We start from the raw sequence: 15872 nt of genomic DNA on the forward strand, positions 1-15872 counted from the left end.
ATATATTATGAAATGGTTATCACAATAAGTTTAGTTAATATCCATGATCTCATATAAAGAAGAAAGAGAAAAATTGTTTTTCTCTTATAATGAGAACCTCTAGAATTTTTTGCCCTAACAACTTTCAAATATACTATACAACAGTCTTAACTATTTAGTCATGTTGTACATTACATTTCCAGTACTTAATTATCTTATAACTGAAAGTTTGTAGCTTTTGACACCTTTATCAAATCCTCCCACCCACCTTACCCTACTGAGGACTTTTAAAAATGCATACTAAGATCTGTGGTCAAAAGATAAATTAAGCAATGTATAGTAGGCAGAAAAATAGCCGCCCAATTATGTCCCCGCCCCCAGTCCCTGGAATCTGTGAATATATTAGGTTACATGGGAAGTGGCGAGATGGAATTAAAGTTACTAATCAGCTGGCCTGATTAGTAAGAGGGAGACGAGCCTCGATTATCCAGGTGGACCCAATGTTATCACAAGAGTCCTTAAAAATGAAAGAGGAAGGCAAGAGAGAATCAGGAGGAAATGTGACTATGGAAAAAGTTCAGAATGATAGGATATGAGAAGGACTCAACTCCAGTGTTGCTGGCTTTGAAGATTGAGGAGGTAGCTTGTAGAAGCTGCAAAAGACACAGAAATGGATTCTCCCCTAGAACCTCTAGAAGGAGGCTGACACCTTTATTTTACCCAGTAAGATTTGAGTTGAACTTCTAATCTACAGAACTCTAAGATAATAAATGTGTGTCAATTCAAGCTACGAAATTTGTGGGAATTTGTTGCAATAGCATATTAATGCAAACTCCTATTTTCTTAAGGCTCCAGGAGCAACGTATATCTGGCTGACTGGTAAATTCTTTTTATTGTGTAGGAGAAGCCCACAGCTGGATCTGTAAAAACACCTTATTGAGAGTTACCTCAGCCCGATGAAGCTCCTTCTTAGCCACCTTCCCTAAAGTAAAGGATCTGGTAAGAACCCCAATCAAACAGGATCCCTTCTCTAACACTTGCTGAGAAGGAATGAGATCAAGCTAAAGTATTCACATTGGGACAAATAAAGAAAATGTTCAAGGGCATTGGTTATAGTCCTTACCATGTAAAACACCCAAGTCTGTTGAAGAGGAGATTTATCACCACCAGATTCTTCTAACAAAAATACCAAAGGAATTATAGAGAGGGTTCTTCCCCCGATGGAATCTATTGTTGTATCACCAAACTATCATGTAGCACATTGTTTAGATAGATTGCCCCGTGTCTAAAGTACTGGTTCTGACTGAATGCAGCTTATTAACTGGGAATAATTAGGAATTTGCATGTTTAGGCCTAAACTTGGAATAATTAAAACACTTTCTGAGAGTGAAGCCCAAGCAAGAGTATTTTTTGAAGCTCCCTGGGTGATTCTGAGGCAAAATGAAGGTTGAGAACTGCTGGCAAGATGGTTGTATGTTAGAAATCATGGATTTAAAAATAAACACAATCCTGTAATGTAAAGAAATAAGGTAGTGCACAGAATAAACAATATTACAGAGAACTAAATATGCAAGTCAACTCATTCTTGCCTGCTTCCAAGAGATCCTTAGGATAATCCCCCATGTAGGAACTAAAACACTATCATGAAAGGATTTAGGACTGATTAATAAAAGGATCATAGAAAGTAGCTATGATTAATAGCTTGTGACTATTATCTCCTATCTCCAGAATCTCTGTGCTCCTTCCCCAAAATAGGCTACATATTTGCAGTGAGAGAAGAAGATATCTAATGTCTGTAAATCCTTGTAAAATGTGTTCAGTGGTGTTCCAAGTAAAATAATATTGTGCTTGGATACTACCATGGTTCAATGAATGTTACCTTGTTAAAAGTAATGAAAGAGTCATACGAAGTTTGATTATATTGTGAGTGCCCCCACCATCACCATGAGCACAAGACCAACTCTAGCCCAGAACTGTACTGTTTGAGAATATTGGATTCCACCCTGGAAAAAAAAGAAATAGGATGGGCAAAACTCACGAGTTAAGCAAAGATAAAGTTACTAATCTGTGACATATGGTGGATAAAGTCAGCAGGGCATATACTTGTGGATATAGGTAGAAAAGGCTAGGAAAGACCAAGAGGTGCCCAATATTAATGAAGCACTAATCATATGAGAGCATCTAATGTTCATTGAGCACTATATTTTCATGATACATTCAATGTTACATGAGACACTCAACATTCATGGGTCTTAATTCTGCCCTCCAGTGGTGACGCTCACACTGTGTCCCACAGGACCTGCTCCAAAAGTGCAAAACCTTCTCACCAGGTTAATTGGCAAGCTACGGATGTGCCCAGGCACTCTTATCCCTGCATCTCTTTAGTAGAGCCAGAGTGTCATTGGCTTAGGCATCTTCCATCTCTGAACTTTTGCTCAAACATCAACTCTCATCCTAATGACCTCACCATCAACAGGAAGGCTAATATGCCAAAAAGAGACAGGACATATGAGCACTGCATAACCACATGTTTCAAATCATAGGTCTTTTTCTCCACTTGTACCCTATCTTAAGTATGTTAATTTTCTTTACCCCCTTGCTTCTCATGGTATGTTAGCCTTTCTGTGACCTCTGGGATTGCTTATCTGGTAGTATATTGGGGAGATATCATTGTATTAATGTGATTTACCACACGACACCAAGCACGTAATATTTGGATATTTCTGGATATTTCTGTGTTATAATGAACTTTTAAACAGTGGACCTCTTTTGCTCGATATCCTATAATTTTTAACTCTGCACTCAAAAAATACCAGTGTAGACTTTGCTGGCAACAAGGGGGAGAATCCCTAATTTTGGCAGGTCCTAAGATATGTCCTTAGAAGAATTTTTAATCTTTGGGTTTTCCATGCAAACCTGATTAGCAATTTTTGGAATATTCATTATAATAGAGTACAGTTTATTTTAATTGCAAGAAGCTAAATTTCTTGATCCTACAAAGATCATTTGAGAGGCCCGCTGATTACTGTGTATGTTGGGTGACAAGACCTCATTGTTCCAGGACTAGATAATGAGAATTTTTGGAGTGTTTTGCCGATGTAAGTGGCATAGCCTGAGATTCACACTTATGGAAATACGTGTGAACTCCTAGCTATAAACTTATACAAGACCTAGTGACAGGGAAGAGCAAAGGGGGGGGGGTTGGTACAAAGTTACATTGGTTGGTGCCAGCACTGAATCAGGAAGTGAATACAGTGATTTTAGTCTGTGACATTGTCAGCAGGTAGAAATGGATAAATGAACAAATAAAGCTAGTGCTTAAGCCTCTTAAGGTATAAAACCGTTTCAGGTGAGGGTAATACAAAGGGGACTTCCTTTTCCCAAAACAAAAACAAAACAAAACAAAACCCAAACCAACTATTGGATCAGGGAAGAAAGGAGCACTCTTTCATCACTTTTGATAGGTGGCTGTGCATTTGAGAACAGTGATTCCTATCTTCCTTTATTCTTTTTTTTTTTTTTTTTTTAAGATTTTATTTATTTATTTGAGAGACAGAGATCACAAGTAGGCAGAGAGGCAGGCAGAGAGAGAGGAGGAAGCAGACTCAGAGAGCCTGATGCGGGGCTCAATCCCGGGCCCCTGGGATCATGACCTGAGCCGAAGGCAGAGGCTTTAACCCACTGAGCCACCCAGGCGCCCCCTTTATTCTTTTTTAACTGGAATGCTCGCAACTGTTATACTCTACCAGTTCCACCATTGTATTTTGGGAATGTTGGAACGAGATAACTTGGCTCTTTAGTTTTACAGGTCTGCCAATGAAGAATTAATAGATTACAACCAGGAGCCTCATCTTCATCTGATTTGGAAGAGATTTTGGAGTTTGAGCTGATGATATTTAGATTAAGATGAGGTTTTGTACTTCAAGCTAATGCTGTATGGGATGAGACCAATCGGAACCTTGGAAAAGGGTGAACAAAATTTTTTACCTGTAAATCTTCAGGGCCTTGAGGGTGGATTGTGGTAGGCAGAATTCTGAGATGGCCTCAAGCTTCTCATGCTCTGATGTACACACCTGGTGTAATTGCCCCTCCACAGTGTGGGCTCAACTGTGAATATAGGGATTTCACTTTCATTATAAGTTTATTAGTCAATTGACTTAAAATTAATAAAAAATTAGATTATGATGAGTGTGCTTGGCCTAATTAGGTGACCCCCTAGAAAGAAGTGAGAGAGATTCAAGAGAAATTCTCCTGCTGGCTTTGAAGATGGAGTAAAGCTGCCATGTGGTAAGAGGGCCATGGGGTTAGGAATCGAGGATGGTCTCTAGGAGCTAAAAGCAATCCTGGTCAATAACTAGTAAGAAAGCAGGGACCACAGTCCTGCAACCACAAATAAATTGCCCCAGGACCCTAATTACACCCATTTTCTGTTATATGCAGCTAACAAAAAGGAGTTGAAGAATCTAGAATGTTGATATTAATGTTTATTGAGTTCTGTGTGCCTTGAAGATCCAAGATATATATGTAAGTCAGATATTCATTACTTTTATACTGGAGGGTCCATGAAGTACACATAGTCAAAAGCACTTGTAATACACAGTTTAATAAAAATTTGGTAGGGAAGGAAAGTACACAGTCCTCTTGCACATCCCCCTGTAAAACACTTGATGGCAAACTCTTTTCCAACAATTTTTTTTGAAGATTTTATTTATTTGTCAGAGGGAGAGAGCACAAGCAGAGGGGGCAAGCAGAGCAGGCAGAGGGAGCTTGATGTGGGACTTAATCCCAGGACCCTAGGATGATGACCTGAGCTAAAGGCAGATACTTAACTGAGCCACCCAGGCATCCCTCTTCTCTAACAATTTACTCCAGTCCTTCTCTGGGGCAACCTGGCTCTTTTTTTTTTTCCCTTTCCCCTCTCAAAAGTTGAACAAAGTTCTCTTATTTCATGCCAAGTAGCTTCATGAGCTTCCTTGAATTCTGGGAACCAGCTGATACACATCTAGGGTCTTCTACCCCAAACAATTATCAAAATATCTGGCCAAGCTAAGGCAGGAATCTCTCAACAGGGCTTCTGGTGAATCAAGTTTCCTCCACATTTTTTTTTAAAAGATTTTATTTATTTATCAGAGAGAGAGGGGGAGAGATCAAGCACAGGCAGACAGAATGGCAGGCAGAGGCAGAGGGAGAAGCAGGCTCCCTGCTGAGCAAGGAGCCCGATGTGGGACTCGATCCCAGGACGCTGGGATCATGACCTGAGCTGAAGGCAGCTGCTTAACCAACTGAGCCACCCAGGCGTCCCAAGTTTCCTCCACATTTTTATATGTATCTTTGTAAATGCCTAGAAAGTTGCTAGGAAACTACCCCAAACATACTTCATAATATTATTTTGTGGATAGTGAAACTAAGGTTGGTCAGGGTTGTTTTTTTTTTTTTTTTTTTTAAGATTATTTATTTATTTATTTGACACAGAGAGAGATCACAAGTAGGCAGAGAGGCAGGGAAAGAGTGAAGGGGAAGCAGGCTCCCTGCTGAGCACAGAGCCCGATTCGGGGCTTGATTCCAGGACCCTGAGATCATGACCTGAGCCAAAGGCAGAGGCTTAACCCACTGAGCCACCCAGGCGCCCCCTTGGTTGGTCAAGTTTTGCAGGGCATCAATTTTCAATTTGAATTTTCTGTATTGTTTCAAAATGTTTAAAGTTATTGTGTTAGCTTCCTAATACAAATACAATTATAATACAATTAGCTGCTGTAACGAAGTAACACAAACTGAGGAGCTTAAAACAACAAAAATTTATTTTCTCAGTGCAGGAGTCTAGAAGTCTGAAAATTAAGGTGTCAATAAGGTTACACTCTCTTTAAGGTCTCCAGGGAAGAATGCTTGTTTCTTCCAGCTTCTGGTAGCCCCGATTTTTCTTTAACTTTTGACAGCCTAACTCCACTCTGCTCCCATCTTCACATAGCCATCTTTTTGTTTTTGTCTCTTCTTCTTATAGGGCCACTAATTATACTGAATTAGCTCACCCTAATGACCTTACTTTGATCACATCTGTAAAGAACATATTTCCAAATGAAGTCATATTTATGGTGGGGGAGGATATTTGAGGGGACACAGTCAGCCTACAATATTTATTAAAAAAAAATTTAATGGCAATATTCTATCAAACAATGTCCTTGGTCTCTTTAAAACATCAGTATCATGAAAAATTGGGGGAGGAACTTTGAAGATTAAAAGAGAGTTAAGAAACATACACAAGGGGCGCCTGGGTGGCTCAGTGGGTTAAAGCCTCTGCCTTAGGCTCAGGTCCTGATCCCAGGGTCCTAGGATCAAGCCCCGCATCAGGCTCTCTGCTCAGCAAGGAGCCTGCTTCCCTTCCTCTCTCTCTGCCTGCTCTCTGCCTACTTGTGATCTCTGTCAAATAAAGAAATAAAAATCTTAAAAAAAAAATACACAAAATGCCTTGCTTGAAATCTGATTGAATCCTGGTCTGGGGGGAAAAAAAAAAGCTGTAAGGATTTGTTTTAACAACTGTCAAAATTTAAGTATGGACTGGTACTAGGTATCAGGGAATTATTGCTAATTTTCCTAGTTGTGATAATGTTATTGTTCTTGTGCTGGGGAAGTTGTTATTCTTAGGAGATGCATGTTGAAGTACCTAAGGGTAAAGTATAATGACTGCATCCTACTTTCCTCACGCTTCAGAGGGAAAAAATCACAATATAGAGGAAACAAATATAGCAGAATTTTAAAAATATGACTGGTCCTGTCATGCCCATGTCATATTCAGCTATTTTAACTTGAATTTAAGCATCACATAAATTTTCAGCATTTATCATACACCTTAGAGAAACGAAAAAAAACATCGCATATGGGTATGCAATGTACTATTCTTTGAAGTTTTCTGGTCGTTTGGATATTTTTTATTTTTTAAAAATTATTTTATTGGGGCATCTGGGTGCCTCAGTAATTAAGCTTCTGCCTTCAGCTCAGGTCATGGTCCCAGGGTCCTGGGATCCAATCCTGCATCAGACTCCCTGCTCCACGGGAAGCCTGCTTCTCCCTCTTCCACTGTTTGTGTTCTCTCTCCCGTTGTCTCTCTCTGTCAAATAAATAAAATCTTTAAAAAAATGATTTTATTTATTGACTTGAAAGAAGGCAAGAGAGCATAGAGAGGAAGAAGCCAACTCCCCACTGAGCAGAGAGAGCCCTACATGGGGCTCAAGGGAGTCTGGATCCCAGGACCCTGAGATCATGACCTGAGCAGAAGCCAGAAAATGGACTGAGCCACAGAGGTGCCCCGTGGATATTTTCATAACAACTTTGCGGGGAAAAACTATTACAAACGAAAACTTTCCAACCATCCCCAGTTACCATGTATAAAACACGAACTCTTTAGCGTAACTGCTGATTTCCGCATCATGACCTCAGTTCATTATCCCCAGAGTACATTTTGCATATTATATTGAAGCAAGGATAACACATAACTAACTTTAGATTTCTTCCTCCCTTGCCAGAGGTTTCTATACTGTTTGCCCCTCCCCGCCGCCCCCCTACCCGCGCGTCAACTTTTTTCAAATTCCAGTTCAGATGTCAACTCCTCCGTAAAGATTTCTTCCCACATTGCTCTTTCAAGAAGAGTGCTCCTTTTCTTGAACAGTTATTCATTATTGCACCGGAATATAAACCCCTTGAGCCCGGGGGCCGGGTTTACCGAATTGGGGCTGGCACACGTTAATTTAATAAACGTTTGCTGAAAGTAAATAAATTCAGTTCGGCCGTGTGGAATCCTCAAATTCCGTGTTTCCCCCCAAACCCTTAATTTCCAAGCATGATGCTTGAAACTGCGTAATAGCTAAAACTGGGTTATCCGTTTTCTCTGTATGTAACTTTGGCACAGAACCCTCAACGACATATGAGGCGCGGGGCGCCCCGCTGCATTCCCTGCTCGCGATTGGAAGCACAGACATCATCCGGTGCTGAAGGCCATTTCTCTCAATCTGTTTCGAAGCAGAGCTCGCGGACCGCCGCTTCAGCCTTCCGCTTTCGGGGCCGACGCTTGCCGGGACTTCACACGCTGCTCCGAGGCTCCGGCCGGCGTGGAATCGGACCCCCCCCCCCCCCCGAGGACGCCGGGGACAGCGCGTGCCTGCGGCCTTCCGACAATGTTCCCCCCAAGGCGGCCGCCTCGTGTCCTTTCGCGAAGTCACCAGAGGGGCAAAGAGCCCAGCGTGAATGACGTGAGCTAATCGCCAGGGAAAGGTTTCACCCCCAGCGCGGTCGCTCAGGGCTGGCCAGCTCGCTTGGCCCCTCCTCCTGGCGGGGGCACTGGCCCGCCCACCGTTTCCACATTGCCCAATAGGCGCGGATGCGGCTCCAACCGCGGCCGGTGGGGGAGGTGTTCGGCGGCCAGACGCTGAGCGGCCGTTCACGTCAACGTGGTGACGTCACGCGTAGACGCACCTGTCGGGCTCCCTGGTGCTGCTGTTTCTCTTCCCCTTCCGTGGCTCGGGGCCGGTCTGGTCCGGAACCCACAGCCCCTTTTTCACAGTCCCAGTCCGCCCGCGGCCGGGATTTGGCCTGCGTTAGGAGGGAAGAGGGTGTGGTGGGTTGAAAGGCATTCTACTTCATTTCCGAGTTGGAGCGTCGATTCAGGTTTAGTCTTTTAAGAGGGAAGTGAGGTTGGAGATTTTTATTTTTAATTTTGGGTGGAAGCAGTTGACTTTAGGGCCCTCCAAAGCAAGCGGATTTAACTTAATGATTCTCCAGTGTTTGAAGGAGGACAAAAAAGGTCCCACCTGGCAAAATTTCTGTAACCTCTTCAGTAGAAAACCCAAGGTATCTTTTATATTGCAGTAGTTTTTGTTGTGTCGAGCTTTCTTCAGGTGGAGCTCCCAGGGTAGCTAGGTTTTTAGCTTTGAAACAGATGCAGAATCCAAAGGCAGCGCAAAAAACAGCCACCGATTTTGCTATGCCTCTGAGCTGCAAGGTGAGTTGCATTGTATGAGTGAAGATTCGTTAGCTGTTATGTTCACAGATTTTGGGTCAGCTGATGCCAGGGCTCTCGTCTTGGTTGTCTTATAACAGATACCTACATGATGTCAAACCTACACGGATTAGGTATATACCCTCGGACGTTCTTTTAAGATTCCGCCTACTTCCTTTAGGAACTGTCGAAGGACCTTTTAATAGAGTGCAAGTAGGTCCCAGGAGAAGATAAATATTGAACTCAGAGAGTGGGTTTTACCTTTGCTAAATTGCCCAAATATAATACTGTTTTTCTATCTTTAGTCTAAATTTATGTGTTCTATCAAGACATAATTTGTGTATATGTGTAACATTTGTGTTTTGATCTTGAACTTTGATTAGAAACTATCTTAGAATCTCAAATAATTTCCCCATATAATAGGCTTTATTTGTATAGTATTTAAAAGTGGAACACAGGAAGTTAATTACTTATTATACATATGTATAAGATTTCTGAAATTTCTTTTTCTTTTGGAGGGAAAAAAACCCCTTATTTATAAGAATTGAATCAACCATTTTCTTTCCTTTTTTTTTCTTTTTGATAATTCAGAAGTTCACTATATAAACTTTTTTGATCCATGCAATTAAGTTAATGCAGCATCATTGTGGCTTGTGTCATTGATTGTTGGATCTTTCCAGAAATGCTTTGCTTTTCATCTCTGAACAGTTTAATTTAATTTACAAGATTCTTTTTTTGACGAGGTCGGTATGGAAATAGTTTAACTTATGTCAATTTTATGTGCCTTTGTGAGTCACTAGAAAATACTATCTGTGTAGCCCAAGAGTACCTGTAAGAGTGCTAATGTATATATTGTTGATTTTCATCTTAAAAGGTGCTGGTGATTGTTGCTGCATAGTGTGGCTTAAAAACCAGGTGTGTGACTTACAGATACTTTCTCAAATTGAGTATGCTTTTATGACCTCTGGTTGATAGGAACAGCCACTATTTGCAGAATCCATGCCAACACCCTCCCACACCCTACCTCCCACACTCTTCAAAGACTGATTCTTTGCTTGGAAAATGTGTCAAATGATTTTAAGAGGTCAGTAGAACTATATAGTACTTATATTTTGGAAATTGTGTCTTAAGCATGTGTTTCCAATCACATAGTTCATTAAGAATGTAAAAATCCAACTTGGTAATGGGTATATACAGTTCAGTGGAAAAGATTTGCTGAGATTATGGTTTTATGTTAATAAATTGGCTATTTTCCAGGTTGTATTGGTGGTAGGCTTTCCATTTCCTGTTGTGTAACATGTTGGTAATAATTTTCAGACCACTCAGGGAGCCAGATTTGATCTCTGTGGTGGGTCAGATATCAAAGCAGTATCCTGTGGCATTTGGGCACTCTCACTGCTTTGTAGAACTTTCATCGGAGTTTTTAGTGAAACTTATCAGCAGTGATGTAACACATATAAATGTTAATATTTATTAAGTGATTTCTGTGGTTTTGGATCATTTGTGGTTTTTTTGTGGATTATCTCAATTATCACGCCAACCCCAGGAAACTGGTATTTTGTTTTCCTGTTGTACAGATGTGGAAACTGAGGCACAGAGGATTTAATTAACTTGCCCAAGTTCTTAGTAAGTGTCACAACCGGTAGTATGATTTCAGAGCTCTTGCTCTCAATAGCTGCAGTATATTTCATGTAACACTAGTCAAAATTTTAGAGGAAAAGTTAGGATGAGAGATACGGTACCGTCGGTTCATTTATTTTTCAATTATAAAAATAATTTAAAATTACAGAAACTGGAAAATATTTGAAACCTTTATTCTACTCTAATAAAGTTTTTTTGTGTGTTTTCTCATACTCACACTCATATGTGTATGTAGACATTGTGGCTATGATTTGTGTTGATTTTTAAGGATGAAATTTTCTTCACAAGTATAAATTGTAGGATCAACCCATGTGGGGAAACTGCCCATTTGCATTGCTAAATACAGAGATTTGATCTGCGTCTTTGACTGGAACCAGTTAAATAAATATATTCTTTGCCCTTTTGAGAAGTGGTTGAACAGTTTGTCTTGTACAATCATGAAAATTACTTAGTTTTCAAAGAGTAAGTCTTCCACATCATCTTTTTGTTGGATTATTGTTTGCCTTTCATTTTTTTTATAGTCTAAGCTTATATTTTTAAAATTTTTTTGTTTTTCTTTTTGTTTTTACTTCTAAAGTTATCTAGTATTTTTAACTTTTGAATGGCTCCAAAATTTCTTATGAATCTAAGAAACTTTCTTTAGAGAAAACATCTGCTTCTTTTAGAGGGTTATTCATTTAATACTTTTTTTGAAGAAAAACATAAGCACAACAATTTGGACATGGAACTAACTTAATAGTAGAGACAAAATATCAATTTATTACTGCTTTTGGGAGAAATCAGTTTCATTATTGTTATATCTTGTATGTGGTGACAATTTGTATCAGAATAAATACTTTATTACTATTGCAATGTTCTGACCTAAGTTTTGTGATGTTGTATGGAGTAGAGGGGTCATTCTTTGGTAAAGTAAATTTGAGAAACTTTTCATAAATTTTGGTCACGCAGTTAGTGTTTACCACAGATTTTCTCAAGAGCCTTTCCTTGCTGTTAGCCATTACAGTTCTAGAATGGGGTCTGCTCTGTTAACCAAACTTACTTGACTGTGAAATCTTTTACTGGACTTGTATTCTGTGCACATCTCATCTTCAGATAATTTTGTTGGCTTCTTGGCTCCATAGCTTGATTCATGCCAGTAGTTTTGCTTCAGTTAACTTCTCCCATGTCTGCCCCATAAAATCCCACTTATCTTTTAAGGTCAAACTCAAGTGTGACCTTGAGTCAAGTGACTCCAAAGAATGCTTCTCACCACCAGTCACACTGGGATGAGAGCTATTTCTTTTCGAGCTCTTAAAACACTACTGCTGTCTTCTGTTACATCTCTCTTGTATTGCTTTTTATTGTATGGCTATACATTACCTTCTGGGAAAGTATTACAGCATCCCTTTTGAGGACTGTATGTAATGCAGTTTATGTTGAACTTGACTTGAAAGCTGTAGGACCTATGCAATCATGATGCCACTAATCAATAAAAATTGTGTTTAGGGGCACCTGCTGGCTCTGTCTGGAGAGCATTGCTTCATTTTGATTGTTGACCATTACTTAGCAATAGTTAGAATATGTATATGAGATGCTTAAAGTATTAACATGAAAATGCTCCTTACACACAAGTGGTTAGATCAGTCAGCATTTTATTTCTCTGCCATCATTGCTTGTGAAACTTGTCTGTCTCTCTAGTTACTAATATTTGGGATTTTCTTTCCTTTTTTCACTGAGATTGTGCCTTTTTTCCTGTTTAGCTTACCAGTCAGCCAGAGAGCTGACTGATAACGGCTTAGAAACTTAGCCATGGTCCTTAGCCCTACCTAGTCTCCCTTACAAGAGAGGCAAAACTTTATTGGGAGCTATGGAAAATTGGTGTACCTATTTACCTATGTACTGTGTGAGTCCCTTAGCCACAGATTTACAGAGTCTTCCTATTTCTGCTCCCACCCTCCGGTTCTGGTGGGGTTCTACTTAGTGTCTGGAATTTGGGTTCTAGATTTTTGAACTAAATGAAGGTAACTATTCCCTTCATTGTAGTCTGGCCCAGCAGAACTGAAGTCAAAATGTGTAATCCTATAGTTGGAAAGAACACTCCTGTCTTGAGTCCCATAAGATGTAGGAGACTAAAATTTGTTTCTTCCAGCTGTTTTAAATCAGTCAAGTCAGAAACCTCGCAGATATCTTGGGTTTTTTCTTCACTGTTCCTCACAATTTATTAGTTAACCTTGCCCTCTTAACTATTTCTCAGAATTTTTTTGACTCCATATTGTGATGTCTTACGTTATTTATGCCTTCAGTATCTCATGTTTAGGATTGTTCAAGGTTCTACTGGAATTAGAGTCACCTGACTTCCAGTGTCTTGCTCTTCTGTCTTCTATACTGGGGCTACTGATGGCTTGCTAAAATTCAGTTGGTCATGTGGTTTGTCTTAAAAACTCTTAATGGTTTCTCATGTGTATAAATGAGTAAATAAGTTCCTTTGCACAATGTATGAGCTCTTCCCTTTCTGATCTGGCCTGTGTCCACCTCTCCAGCTACTCTCTTGTTCCTTACCTCTTATTTAAGCCACCCAAGCAGGTTTTGTTACTATGCTGCTGTGTTTTCACATGTACTTTTTTTCCCTGTTTGTACTAACTTTTCACCTTATAGTTAGCCCAGTTCACTCATCCTAATCCTTCAATACTAAGCTTAAACATTCCTTTATTAAATGTTCATAGACTTTTCCAGGTAGCATACTTATGCCTTTTTAGTGTTGTCCACATACCTTGTATATTCCTCTCCTTTGATATTTGTCATACCATACTGTAGTTATTTATATATCTTTTACCTTCACTACTTTGGGAATAGGGACCAAATTTTACTCATTACCCCAGTACCTGGCTTTGTGCCTGGTACGTGATAGGTACTGAGTAAATGGTTTTCGGATAAATTAATAATCTGACAGCTAATTTTGGCTGTGAGGGAGATGATGATCCTACAAGCTGAGAGAGGGAGTGTAGGAGGACAAGCAAGTTTGGGGCAAATATTTATTCAGCTTCAGTTTTGTTGAGTTAGAGTTTACATATAGCATCCAAGTAGAGATGCGCTATTTGTTTGTTACCAGTTTTTATTTATTAATCGTATAAATTTTAACTGCTCCAGCAAGATTTTGTAGATATAGATAAGATTATAAAATTTATATGGAAAGGCAAACTAGAACAGCTAAAGCAATTCTGAAAAATAAGAATAAAGTGTGACAAATTAATCTGTCCAGTTTCTAGGCTTATTTCAGAGCTAGAGTAATTGAGTCTGTGGTATTGTTGTAGGTATAGACACATAGATCAGTGGAACAGAACATAAAACTGTGAAATAGACATACACAAATATGCCCAACTAATTTTTGACAAAGGCAAAAAATAATCAGTGAGAGAACTTTTTTTAAAAAAAAAGATTTTATTTATTTATTTGACAGAGATCACAGGTAGGCAGGGAGGCAGGCAGAGAAAGGGGGAAGCAGGTTCCCTGCTGAGCAGAGAGCCGGATGCGGGGCTCGATCCCAGGACCCTGGGATCATGACCTGAGCAGAAGGCAGAGGCTTCACCCACTGAGCCACCCAGGTGCCCTGAGAAAGAACTTTTTTCAGCAAATGCTGTTGGAACAATTGGATATCCAAATTTAAAAAAAAAAAAAAAAAAAAGGACTTCAACCTATGCCTTAACACCATATATAAAAACTCATGCCAAATGGATCATGGGTGACAGACAGATCACAAGTAGGCAGAGAGGCAGGCAGAGGGGGAGGGGGAAGCAGGCTCCCTGCTGAGTAGAGAGCCTGATTGCAGGGCTTGATCCCAGGACCCTGAGATCATGACCTGAGTTGAAGGCAGAGGCTTAACCCACGGAGCCACCCAGGCGCCCCTAGGTTTTCTAGATAACACCAAAAGTATAATCCATAAAGGAAAAATTGACAAATTGAACTTCATCAAAGTTAAATCTTTTTGCTCTGTGATAGACCCTATCAAAAAGAAGAAAGTCAAGGGCACTTGGCTGGATATATATTTTAAAGTATAAAACTTAACAGTAAAAAAAGCTATCCAATTAGAAAATGGGCAAAATATATGAATAATCAATTCACTGAAGAGGTTAGACAGATAGCAAATAAGCACATAAAAAGATGTTCAACGTGATTAGCCATTAGGGAAATGCAAACTAAAACTACAGTGAACTATCACTACATACCTATCAGAATGGCTAAAATAAAAAGTGGTGATGGGATGCCTGGGTGGCTGAGTTGTTAAGCATTTGCCTTTGGCTTATGTCATGAATTGTGCCTGGGAGTCGGAGTCCTTGCTGAGTGGGGAGTCTGCTTCTCCCTCACCATTTGTCTCCCCCACTCCCACCTCGTGCTCCCTGTCACACATGTGTTCTCTGTCTCTTAATAAAATTTTTAAAGGAAATGGTGACAGTGGGAAGTGCTGGTAAGGATGTGAAGAATCCAGATCACCCATATATTTATTGTTGGTGGGAATGTAAAACTGGTAGTTCCTTAAAAAACTAAACAGTTCCTTAAAAAGCTAAACATGCAATTACCATATGACCCAGTTTTTGCACACTCTGACTTTTGTCTCAGAGAAATGAAGAGTTAAGTTCACACAAAAACCTGTGCATGGATATTTATAGCAGCTTGACTTGTAATACCCAAAACCCAGAAAAGAGCCAGATACTCTTCAGTGGGTGAATGGTTAAACTATGGTATAGCCATACTGTGGAATATTACTCAGCAATAAAAAGGGAAGAACGGTTGCTACATATATAACAACATAGGTGAATCTCCAGAGAATTATGGTGAGTGCAAATAGCTAACCCAAAAGTAATATACTGTATGGCTACATTTATATGACATACTTGAAATGGCAAAATTCTAGGAACAGAAAATAGATTATGGGTTGCCAGGGGTTAAGGAGAGAGGTGGTGGTAGGGTTGGAAGAAAGTAGGTGTGGCTATGAAAGGGTGACATGAGGGATGCTGTGGTGATGGACATATCTTGAGTGTACTATCAGTGTCAGTATTTAGATTGTTATACTGTTCTGTAGTTTTTCCAGTGGTGGAAATTGAGTAAAGGGTATACAGGATATCCTTGTATGATTTATTACAACTGCATGTGAAATCACAATTACTTCAAAAAGTTTGATAAAATAACATGGAACACCTAATATATGCCAGGTGCTGTGCTAATGACCATCAAATATACAATGCTGAACAAAAATTGACACCTTGCCAGACCTTATGATATATATTGTAAT

The 15872-nt window shown here is 39.8% G+C and overlaps 1 protein-coding gene across 2 annotated transcripts in view; it reads left to right on the forward strand.

Moving 5' to 3' along the window:
• Positions 1-8436: 8436 nt before the first annotated feature.
• Positions 8437-15872, forward strand: part of CLCN3 (chloride voltage-gated channel 3) — a 101966-nt gene continuing 94530 nt past the window's right edge. The window contains exon 1 of one of the 2 annotated variants that reach the window (XM_059175071.1): positions 8437-8968. The gene's annotated coding sequence lies outside the window, so the exon portion shown is untranslated. The remainder of the gene's footprint in view (positions 8969-15872) is intronic. The other variant, XM_059175085.1, reaches the window with a different exon arrangement.

Source organism: Mustela lutreola, chromosome 1 (genome assembly GCF_030435805.1).
Source record: "Mustela lutreola isolate mMusLut2 chromosome 1, mMusLut2.pri, whole genome shotgun sequence".
Taxonomy (NCBI): domain Eukaryota; kingdom Metazoa; phylum Chordata; class Mammalia; order Carnivora; family Mustelidae; genus Mustela; species Mustela lutreola.